Consider the following 9,859-nt stretch of genomic DNA (forward strand, 5'->3'; position numbering starts at 1 on the left):
ATTGAATTTAGAAGCATAAATAAATAAATAAATATAGAAGCATAAATAAATAAATATAGAAGCATAAATAAATAAATATTAATGTTATTAAATTAAAAGATTAAAATTAAATGTAATATAAGAAATAATAATGATAAAAGAGCAATAAATAAAAGCAATAAAATGTGCTCCCTCCCCACACAAAAAATAATAGTGTCCTCATTGCTTAGTGTGAGTAGGAGAGATTAGTGGTCAATGAAATCAGCCACGGCTCTATCCCAATGCAGCTACAGCCTGGTTCAAATGATCAAATTGTTCGATGGCGACATCTATTTGGCCTAAGACATCAAGGCGCATGATCTTTATCTCTTATTTCACAATTGTGATGTCAGCATGGAAATCATTCAGACGGGTAAGAAGCATGGCAAGATTATCTGCATAGGATGGAAGTTCCGGTTCATCTATGTTATAGTAGTTTGGAGGTGTTTCAGGGTCAGATTCATCAACATGGATAGGGTCATTTAAATACTCATATATAGGCGGTGTCTCAGGAGGTGAAGGTGGATCAATTGGGTGTTCATCTAAATCATAAAGCCAGTTATTGCGATTATGAACACATGTTCTCTCATGGTTACGCAGGGTAAATAGTCGGACAACTTCGTTGTTAATGAGGTAATCAAAAGTATTCGGCCCAAGGTTGCCTAGGATTCTATGATTAAAGCAAAATTCAATGTCCATGGGTCGGATGTGTCCAAACGGTACATGCTCGTAAAGTGGGCGTCTAAGTCCAATGGCATCAGCTATCATGGTTACTAGGCCACCTATTATGATTGGGGTGCGATTGTTCTTTGCGAGGTGAATGAATCTCTCCATCATAAATGTCACAACATTGACATGTCGACCTTGGTCGACACAGAGTAAGATGAAAAGTTCATCTCGTGACACTATGGTGTTGTTCTCTTCCTTTCCAAATAGAGTATGGGCTAGTATTTTGTGGAAGTAGCGGATAGCAGGGTTGTGGATCATTTGGGAGTGCATCTCGTTTGGGTTAGGGTGGTAGTCTCCAGTTAAACTACCCCAAAAGTAATCTATGTCGATGTCATCGATTAATTCCTCCTGGCGGGTAGTGAAAACAAATGGGCCACTAGGAAATCCTAGGAGGTCAGCAAGGTCTCTACGGTTATAAGTGAAGTCCATGCTAAATAGCCTAAAGGAAATCAACCCTTTGTTAAGTCCGTAACCATGCTCGGGGTTGTAAACTAGGGAGCTAAGGAATTCTAGGGTAAGTTCACGGTAAATGACAAACCTTCTCTTAATAGCAGTATTCTCCCATCCTAACTGGTTAAACATAAACAAGATGATATCTCAGATACCTAACCTATCCATGGTAGGTCCATCATAATATATGGATAAAGCCATATCCTTCTGAGCTAAATAATCATAGCGTCTTCTCTGAATTCTGCCTCTGAAAACCGTGTCTACTGGTTTCATGATGAAAGTTACTAACTAACTAGTTATAGATTCGCTTGTTAATCAGTATCCAATGTTTCTGAGTTAGTAACTAGAAGCAACAAGTATTACTGCATAGAATCAAGGAAGGGGAGCAAAAAAAAAACAAATGAAAGTCAAAGAAGGAAAATACTTAGTAACAAAGATAACAAATAAAAGAAAAGGCGGGTTGTCTCCCACTAAGCACTTTGTTTAATGTCGTAAGTTCGACAGTAACGTTACGATGTACTAGTTTTGTGGTTGAGCATGCAACTCTATAAGTCTTAGACTATTTGAATAGTCTCTATTGTCAATATTATGATAATGTTTTAATCGCTGCCTGTTTACCATAAATGGGTCACTATTCCGACCTTTGATTTCTATCGCACCGCTTTTAAGGACTTTTGTGATTTCGAAAGGGCCTGACCACCTAGATTTAAGTTTTCCTGGAAAAGCTTAAGTCTTGAATTAAATAGTAGTACTATGTTGCCGACATTAAACTCTTTCCTAGATATACGTTTGTCGTGTCATTTTTTGGTTCGCTCTTTGTATATCCTGGTATTCTCATAGGCGTCTAGTCGAAGTTCTTCCAATTCGTGAATGTCCAAAATTCGTTTCTCACCAGCGGAAGTATAATTTATATTTAGGGTCTTAATTGCCCAGTAAGCTTTGTGTTCTAGTTCCACAGGGAGATGACATGATTTACCATAGACTAATTTAAAGGGTGTGATCCCTATTGGGGTTTTGTAAGTTGTCCTATAGGCCCACAGAGCTTCGTTTAGTTTAGATGACCAGTCTTTTCTGGATATTCCGACAGTCTTTTCTAGAATCTGTTTGATCTCTCGATTCGAAACTTCGACTTGCCCACTAGTTTGTGGGTGATAAGGTGTTGCTACAGGGTGTCAGACTCCATACTTCAGAAAAAGTTTTCCAAAGATGTTTGATATGAAATGAGAGCCACCGTCACTAACTACTAGTTTTGGCACACCGAATCTAGGAAAGAGGATGTTCTTGAACAACTTAATCACTACTCGTATGTCATTTGTTGGAGAAGCTACAACCTCGATCCATTTTGAAACATAATCGACAACAACGAGTATGTACTTATTACCAAAAGAAGATGGGAATGGTCCCATGAAGTCAATCCCCCATACATCGAAGACTTCCACTTCTAAGATTCCTGTTTGTGGCATTTCATCGCGTCTTGAGATGTTACCAGTGCGTTCGAATTGGTCGCATTTTTTAACCGCATTATGGACATCTTTCCATAGAGTAGGCCAAAAGAGGCCCGATTGTAGGATCTTAGTACAAGTCTTTGAGGTACTTGCATGCCCTCCATAGGGAGCGGAATGACAATGAGAGATTATGTCGTCTATTTCATCCTCAGGGACACATCGACGGAAAATACCGTCGGTACCTCTTTTGAAAAGCAGAGGTTCATCCCAGTAGTATTGTTTTAGATCATGAAAGAATTTCTTCTTTTGTTGGTAAGATAGGTCCGGTGGAAGCACTCAAACAGCTAGGTAGTTGACAAAATCAGCATACCATGGCAAAGTTGCATTTGCATGAATTTCTTCCACGGGTTCTTCTATTTCGGTATCATTTATTGTTAGTTCAGACATGTCGCTTTCCATTTGGGCTATAAGTCGTTCGTAAGGGAAATCATCATTGATTGGAATTTGTTCAGGTTTATTCCCTTCGATTCGTGATAAGTGGTCCGCTACTATGTTTTCAGTACCTTTCTTATCTTTTATCTCTAAGTCAAATTCTTGTAAGAGTAGGATCCATCTTAAAAGTCTTGGTTTGGCATCCTTTTTACTTAGTAGATATCTAATAGCGGCGTGGTCAGTATAGATAATGATTTTAGCCCCTACTAGGTAGGAATGAAATTTGTCCAAGGCGAACACGATGGCTAAAAGTTCCTTTTTAGTGGTGGCATAGTTCATTTGGGCTGGATCTAGTGTTCTACTTGCGTAGTAGATAACATGAAGTTTCTTATCCTTTATTTGTCCCAGTACTGCGCCTACGGTGTAATCATTCGCATCACACATGATTTCGAAAGGTAATCTCCAATCAGGTGGTTGCATTATGGGTGTGGTGATTAAAGATGTTTTTAATTGGTTGAACGCTGTTAAACATTTTTCATCAAAGATAAAATCAGCATCTTTCATTAATAAACCCATAAGTGGCTTGGTAATTTTCGAGAAATCTTTGATAAAACGTCGGTAGAAACCGGCGTGTCCTAAAAAGCTTCGTATTTCTCGTACGATTTTCGGAGGTTGAAGGTTCTCTATGATTTCGATCTTAGCTTTGTCTACTTCAATTCCTTTATCAGATACTACGTGACCTAACACGATTCCTTGTTGGACCATGAAATGGCATTTCTCCCAGTTCAAAACGAGATTCACCTTTACGCATCTTTCGAGTACCATTTCAAGGTTTGATAGACATCCTTCGAAACTCTGCCCACAAACAGAAAAGTCGTCCATAAAGACTTCCATAATGTCGTCTATAAAATCAGCGAAGATTGCCATCATGCATCTTTGGAATGTTGCGGGAGCGTTGCATAATCCGAATGGCATTCGTCGGTAAGCGAATGTACCATAAGGGCATGTGAAGGTTGTCTTTTCTTGGTCGTCAGGATGGATTGGAATTTGAAAGAATCCTGAATAACCGTCTAGATAGCAGAAGTGAGAATGCTTAGCCAATCGTTCAAGCATTTGGTCAATGAAAGGTAGAGGAAAATGATCTTTTCGAGTGGCTTTGTTTAGTTTTCTATAATCGATGCACATTCTACTTCCGGTCACAACTCTTTGTGCTATAGATTCTCCCTTCTCATTCTGAACAACTGTAACACCCCCTTTCTTGGGTACTACATGAACGGGGCTAACCCATTGACTATCGAAGATCGGGTATATGATTCTAGCATCTAGTAATTTCTTTACTTCATCCTTGATCCTTCTCTGGTGTTCTCTAGAGGTTTTACAATCTTCCTCCAGCATAATGCGATGCATACAGATAAAAGGACTTATCCCTTTCAGGTCGGCGATGTTGTATCCTAACGCAGTTGGATATTTTCTTAAGACATCTAGTAACTTTTCAGTTTCCATCTGTCCCAAGTCAGCGTTGATTATTACTGGTCTTTTCAGTTTAGTGTCTAGGAATTCGTATCTTAGGTTCTTCGGTAGTGCTTTTAATTCCAAGTCAGGTTTCTTTAGGCATGGCATGTGGTTGGGCGTAAGTGCTAAGCATTCGCTTAGAATTTCATTTTGGTATGGTTCATGCCAATTATCATCTTCAAAGATTGGAGGGATTTGGATTTTCATTATATCAGAGTATGTGGTTTCTTGCATCTCCATCTCTCTCACGCACTCGTCTATGACATCAAGTAGATAACATGTATCGTCTATGGCCGGCGCTTGTAAGAATTGTGTTAAGATGAATTCAACCTTTTCCTCTCCAACTTCGAATGTTAGCTTACCTCTCTTTACGTCTATTATAGCGTCGGCGGTAGCCAAGAATGGCCTTCCTAATATAATAGGTGTATTGGCATCTTCTTTGATGTCCATGATTATGAAGTCTGTAGGAATGTAGAATTGTCCTACACGTACGGGGACATTCTCTAGTATACCGACAGGATATTTGATTGAGCAGTCAGCTAATTGAACAGACATCTTGGTCGGTCTTAGTTCTCCCATATTGAGCCTTTTACAGATAGTCAAGGGCATTACACTAATGCTGGCTCCTAGATCGCATAGAGCTTTGTCTATGACGAATTTTCCAATGACACAGGGTATGGAAAAACTACCTGGGTCTTTTAGTTTGGGAGGCATGTTATTCTGGATTATTGCGCTACACTCGGCAGTAAGTGTAATTGTTTCGTTATCCTCGATTTTTTTTCTTATTGGATAGAATCTCCTTAAGAAATTTGGCATATGAGGGCATTTGTGTGATGACTTCTGTAAAGGGAATTGTAATGTTTAGTTGCTTCAGAAGTTCAACAAATTTCCTAAATTGAACTGTAGTTTTAGAACTTGCGAGTCTTTGAGGATACAAAATGGTGGTTTATAAGGAGGTGGCGGCACATAAGATTTTTCTTTCTCTTCGGCTTCTCGGGTATTATCTTTTATTTCCTTCGGTTCACTTACCTGCTCAGTTGAGGTTTTATCTGGTTTTTGGTACATGGCAGGGTTTTGGAGTCTTGGGTCTACGGGTCCGTCTATTTCTTTTCCACTCCTCAGTATAACGACATTTGCATGTCCTTTTGGATTAGGTTGTGGCTGTCCAGAAAATGTTCCAGCGGGAACGGCTGTAGATGCTTGTTGTTGAGCCACTTGTGAAATCTGTGTTTCAAGCATTTTATTGTGGGTGGCTAAGGCGTCTACTTTGCTCGCTAGTTGTTTAAGTTGCTCGCTAGTATGTATATTTTGGTTCAAGAAGTCTTTGTTTGTCTGAGCTTGGGTAGCTATGAAGCTTTCCATCATTTGTTCTAGGTTTGACTTCCTAGGCATGTTAGGAGCATTATTAGCTGGCTTTTGATATCCAGGCGGAACAGCTGGTGCTTGGCCAGGTGCATACAGGGCATTGTTATTCTTATACGAAAAATTAGGATGGTTTTTCCAACCTGGGTTGTAGGTATCCGAATAAGGATTTCCTTGTGCGTAATTCACTTGATCGGTTGGGACTCCTGTTAATATCTGACATTCTGGTGCAGTGTGCCCAGGGTTTCCACATAACTCACAGTTTGGAGTCACGGCAGCCACGGTGGTTGCGGGTGGTATGGTCAAGTTATCTAACTTTTGAACAAGGGCATCTACCTTGGCATGGACATGGTCAAGGCTACTGATTTCGTACATTCCACTCTTTGTTTGGGACTTTTCTACTAGAGTTCTTTCACCTCCCCATTGGCAATGATTTTGGGCCATATTTTCAATGAGTTGATAGGCTTCATTGTATGGCTTGTCCATAAGTGCACCGCCTACGGCAGCGTCTACTGTCAGTCTTGTGTTATACAGAAGCCCATTGTAAAATGTGTGAATGATCACCCAATCTTCGAGACCGTGATGTGGACATATCCTCATCATGTCTTTGTATCTCTCCCATGCGTCGTAGAGAGATTCTACATCTTTTTGTCGAAATCCGTTGATTTGAGCTCTCAGCATAGCAGTTTTGCTTGGCGGAAAATATCGGGATAAGAAAACGTTCTTCAGTTCTTCCCATGTTGTAACGGAGTTGGATGGCAAGGATTGCAACCAAGCCCAAGCTCTGTCTCTTAGTGAGAAAGGAAAGAGGCGTAATCTTATCTCATCTTGAGATACACCATTCGCCTTTACGGTGTCTGCGTACTGCACAAACTTGGTCAGGTGTTCATTAGGGTCGTCCGTAGGATTTCCAGCAAATTGATTTTGTTGGACTGCTGATAATAATGAGGGTTTCAGCTCGAAATCGTTTCGATTGATAGCGGGGGAAGCAATGTTGTTGTGAGGTTCTTGTTGGGACGGGGTAGCGTAGAACTTAAGAGGACGATTCTGTCGTCCTTCTTCAGTCATGGTTGGTTTTTCTTCAGGTTTAGAAGTAGGAAAGAAGATATTAGGAACATCGTACCTTTGTTGGTACTTTAGTATTCAGCTTCTTATATATAAGAAACGCTCTAGTTCAGCTATTGGTGGTGCTAAGTTATCGCCTTGTGAGCGAGTACTTGGCATACAATCAGGGGAAATAAGGGAAAGAAGATTAGTTTTTTATTTTTATTTTTTTTACCTTAGTCTATACCGTGCAACGAAAGAATCGCACTATTTGACTAAATCAGTCCCCGGCAACGGTGCCAAAAACTTGATACGTCTCGTGACTGTATATAGAATATAGTCTATCGGGTACTTGACTGCAAGTGCACAGTCCAGTCATTTTAGTTTTAAAAGATATCGAACCCACAGGGACCGATGGTCAAACTAATGTTACTGAAGTTACTATGTTTAGCTAAGAGAATGATTTTTAGAAGTTTGGTTGCAGAAAATTAAATCTAAGGGAAGTTAAGTTTTAAGAAAGTATCAATAGGAGGAATCAGTATGTAACGCATTAATCGCCAGGGATTCGATAAGTCACCGGTGTAGCACCTCAAATTTGCACCTATCATTGTACAAACATTTTCATATTAGGTCATAGCATATCATGGTCCATTGCATAGCATTGCATTGCCTTTTTTGCCTCAAGTGCAAGCCAATCAAGGAATTAGGTCAAACTGATCAGGAGATCAGTCAACCAAGCAAGCAAGGGTGTTTCTCAAGGAGCCAAGGCCCTAGGGTTTGTCCATCAAGTTCACATGACTTGGGGGTCCATTTGAGGTGTTTTGTTCAAAGATTGGATGTTCAGAAGTCATCAGTTCATGCACAGTCAGGCAAAGAACCCTAGACAGTCAACAGTCAGTCAAAGCAGTGGATGGTGGCCATTCTTGTGGAATTTGGGCACCATGCTCATTAATCAAGAGTTCATATGTCTTGGGACATCATTTGAAGTCAAGTTCTCAAGGAATTAGGGTTTGGAATTCATCAGAAGAGGTTCAGTCATCCAAAACCCTAAAAGTCAACTGTTGGTCAACTGTCCATTTAATCAGTGATTTGATGATGGAAATTGGTTTGAGAGGTCTTATTCATGTCCAAATAAGCCTCATATATCATGTCAAACACTATCATGGAAGAATTTGAAGCCAGATCAGAAATTTCCAAAAATGGAAACTGGACTTGTAACTGAAACTTACCAAAAATGGAAAGTCTTGATCCTCAAACTTACATCATGATACAAGCTCCAAATGAATTTTTGCCCAACATGAAAGTTGAAGATCTTGTTCTCCCATTTCCAAAAAGTCCAAGAACTCTTAATTCCCAGGTATGGTTGGCAAGTTATGATCGAATCGATTTCAGAAAATCTTGAACTTCAAAAGGCCATATCTCTCAAACCATTTGGCCAATTTTGGTGGGGTTTTTTCCTACAAGTCACATTTGATCCCCTCTTTCCAAAAATGTAAATTTCATGAGCCAAAACTTCACCAATCAAAATGGCATTTTTTGACTTATCTCATTTAAATGCAAGTTTGACCAAGGGTTGACTTTTTGATATAATCATTTTTCTACCATTTGGCCAATTGAAATAGCTCAGAAATGTCATTTAAAATGTGTTTGCAAGCTCAATTATGCAGTACATATGGCCATTCTTTAACTTGCTTGAAACTTGGCAAAGGTACATTTTCACCCATACTTCCATAAACCATACTTTGTACCACAACCTAGCAGCATTCTTCATCATTTTCTGTCATTTTGAGCACCCTAGAAGCAACCCTAACACAGAATGGACATCCTCCAAAAAACTTCACTTTGACACTTTTGCAAGAAAAGCTGTCAAAGAATTTCCAAAAGGACAAAAGCCTTGCCATGCTTGGTACTTCTAACAGCAGTTTTTATGCACCATTTTTCTGTCAAGGACAAAGGCTAGAGCAGACACAAGCCACACTACTAGCAGCAAAACCAACAGAAATTCATTCATGCAAAACTCACTTTGGGCCATTTTCTAAAAAACTGTCAAACTCCAAAGAAAAAGCATGGCAAACAATACCAAACAGCACACATTTTCATCATTTTGAAAGGAGCTAGCATCCATCAAACACACTGCACAGCAGAACTTCATTCTCTAGAAAATCACTTTGGCCATTTTCTAAAAATCCTGTCAAACTCAAAAGAGAAAGCTTTGCTCAATACCATATTCTCCATCATTTTTCTGTCATTTGTAAACCAGAATTAGAGCCACACCATACAGAAAACCTTTGGCTCTCTCATGCTCAAAAAATCACATCTTGCATATTCCAATTCTTCTGTCCAAGAACTCAAAGAGAACTCAACCTGGCTTTGCTTGATACACTAATATTCCATCATTTTCTGTCATTAACAAAACCTGCTAGCAACCATCCAACAGCAGAAACATACTTCACTCATTTTCTCAAACTCCATCTTTGGTGCATTTTATGATTTTCTGTCCAAACTTCCAAAAGGACCTGAGCTTGGCCATGGACTATTTCACCAACATAGCAGTTTTAGACACCATATTCTGTCATACATTGAAACCTCAATAGCAGCCATACACAGCAGAAATCACTCATTTCTCTCAAAGTTCATTTTTGCATTTTTCAACTTCCTGTCCAAAACTCCCAAAGAACAAACTTTGCCTGGCTTAAAACAATGTCCAAGCAACATTGTGGACCTGTTGCAACCATGTTTCTCCACCTGTAAAAGCTTCTTGCAGCACTGTTATTGCAGCCACCATTCCATGACAGTCCAAGTTTGAAACCTCACCAAGCCATTCCTGAGCCAAACTCCTCCATTCATTCATCATTGGAAGGCTTCTA

At 39.6% G+C, this 9,859-nt stretch overlaps 1 non-coding gene across 1 annotated transcript; it reads left to right on the top strand.

Moving 5' to 3' along the window:
* Positions 1–6,522: 6,522 nt before the first annotated feature.
* Positions 6,523–6,629, top strand: LOC127133083 (small nucleolar RNA R71). Its single transcript, XR_007807078.1, has one exon. It is a non-coding gene; the product is annotated as a small nucleolar RNA R71 (small nucleolar RNA).
* Positions 6,630–9,859: the final 3,230 nt, after the last annotated feature.

The sequence above is a fragment of the Lathyrus oleraceus genome, chromosome 3 (genome assembly GCF_024323335.1).
Source record: "Lathyrus oleraceus cultivar Zhongwan6 chromosome 3, CAAS_Psat_ZW6_1.0, whole genome shotgun sequence".
NCBI lineage: Eukaryota > Viridiplantae > Streptophyta > Magnoliopsida > Fabales > Fabaceae > Lathyrus > Lathyrus oleraceus.